The sequence below is a fragment of the Kryptolebias marmoratus genome, linkage group LG21 (assembly GCF_001649575.2).
Source record: "Kryptolebias marmoratus isolate JLee-2015 linkage group LG21, ASM164957v2, whole genome shotgun sequence".
In the NCBI taxonomy this organism is placed as follows: domain Eukaryota; kingdom Metazoa; phylum Chordata; class Actinopteri; order Cyprinodontiformes; family Rivulidae; genus Kryptolebias; species Kryptolebias marmoratus.
In genome coordinates, this window is record NC_051450.1 from 3,647,072 (window position 1) to 3,649,340 (window position 2,269).

At 37.3% G+C, this 2,269-nt stretch overlaps 1 long non-coding RNA gene across 1 annotated transcript; it reads right to left on the reverse strand.

The window, feature by feature from the left end:
- Positions 1–259: 259 nt before the first annotated feature.
- Positions 260–2,267, reverse strand: LOC119616639. The gene is made up of 3 exons (XR_005232608.1): positions 2,126–2,267; positions 1,971–2,022; positions 260–1,862 (listed from the first exon to the last, which is right to left on the reverse strand). It is a non-coding gene; the product is annotated as an uncharacterized LOC119616639 (long non-coding RNA).
- Positions 2,268–2,269: the final 2 nt, after the last annotated feature.

A 2,269-nucleotide genomic window follows, 5' to 3' on the forward strand; every position in this document is an offset into this window, starting at 1 on the left:
ACTACAATCATTCACCCATTCATCCTCACACTGATGGTGGTAAGCTACATTGTAGCCACAGTTGCCCTAGGGCAGACTGACAGAAGTGAGGCTGCCATTACACCGGCACCACTGAGCCCTCTGACCACCACCAGTAGGCAAGGTGGGTGAAGTGTCTTATCCAAGGACACAAAGGCTGAGACTGATGGAGCGGGGGCTCGAACCAGCAACCCTCCGATTACAGGACAAACCCCTACCTCCTGAGCCACTGCCGCTGTAGAGTTATTGTAGTCAAAGTAAATTAACGAGTTCATGTTTTTTGCTATACAAGTATGGATACTGTGTAATTATCATAGAGAAAAGTAGTCTATCATCAAATACAGTGTCTCTGTCTAGTTAACATGGACTTTCGTAATTGTGGAAAGAGTGTGTATTCACTTGTAGGAATACAGACTCCCCCAATAGTAGCCCATAACTGGGGTCAGTGCAACATGCCACACAGTATTTGTAATTACAGTTGTTTCAGCATCTTCTAAATGTTGAAACATTTTGATGTTTCACTACAGGTATCTGTACTAACAAACATACATGTTTTAGTATGTGTGGATACACTATATATGTCCACATGAATGTTTTAAGTCTGATGCATTATAATGCCATAAAAACAGTCTTTACATGGCAAAAGCACTGATGGAAGCCTTCCCTCTGATGCCAGATGTAGATTTTGATACAACAAAAAAGGCAATGAAAAGTGAAAGAACTCTCACTCTTCAAATCCTTGATGCATCAGGTACACCATATGTGCATATGTCTTTCATTTTGACTTACAATACATAAACATACACACATATATATTGTAGAATCTCCCCAGCTCTTAAATTACTCAACCAGTCTCAACGGGTGAATTTAAGTTATTTTATTTTATTTGATGAAGGTCAACCATCATCATCACAGTGACCACAATCAAATCAATCAGTGTGAAAAATAAAACATACACAAACATTATAATACAAAACATAAACTTACAATAAAGATAACAAAACAAAACAGACGTCACTGCTTTCACTGGGTAAGTTGTGGATTACTTTGTGACAAACACATCTTGACAGTTCAATTAATTCACTGTTACAATGACTCTTATATAGGGCCTGCCCTCATTAGCTACGGCAGCCCGTGAGGTCAATAAAAAAATAAAAACATTACAAAATGCAAATACCAATTAAAAAAGGAAAAGATTGCTAAAAATTATTAAAAAAAACATAAAACATAAACAAATGTCTGTGCCTCATCTGTAGAGATTAGTATAATTATTTCAAGGTGATTTTAAGTCAACAGGTCATGACCTGGAAGCCATTGTAGAAAAATGATACATTTTGACAATAAAGATTTCTAAAAAATATTAAAAAGTGTTCAAATGTTACAAAATGGACTGTGCTGCATCTGTCCAGAGTAGTAGAACAGTTTCAGACTGATTTTGAGTCAGTAGGTCACATTGTGACAGTTTTCAAAAGTATTTAATAACAGAAAGAGAACTATGCAACAAAATTCTGGGGTGCCAGTCAGGTATCTCTCCTGACACATAGGATAATTTCATTCAAATACCTTTGCACACAATACAGCCACATAAGGACCGGACACTCAAGGTGTTGACCCCCAATTGGTCAAATGACAAACAGAAATTTTCTTTTTGAGCAACAGCACATGAAAGGAAAAAAAACTCAGCAGCAACAACAACAACAAAAATATTGCTATTTTCCTGGCTTTGAAAGCTCAAGTGTCCATAAAGAGGAAATAAACAATTAAGTTAAAAAAAAATGTCTTTACTGTCCTTTCCAAGGAGGTACAGGCTTCCATATAAATTTCCTTTTGCTCCACAGCAACAGCTGCAGAACAATGACACAACAACAAAAAATAACCATCAAGCTACATAAGCCATAAACTTTCATATTTACAGGAAAGAAGAAAGAGAAAGAAAAAATGTAAACACTTACAGTGTAGAATTCAGACGCCAGATATGGAAACACAAAATAGGTTCCTACGTTTCTGGGATGGATAAACAATATTCAATATCACTATAGAGTGTAATGAGTATTTTACTTTGGGAACTTTTGAAAGTATAAGATGTCGCCACGTGCAATGGACCTACCGGAGTTTTAGTGGTGAGGGATTGAACAGCCTCAGCGCTGTGCCTAAAACAAGGTTTCCGATCTGGGATGCACGCTTGTGACGATTTGTGAAAACGTCTGTACGCTTCTAGCGTCAAAAGGTAACTGACTGAGCGTCCTGAGAG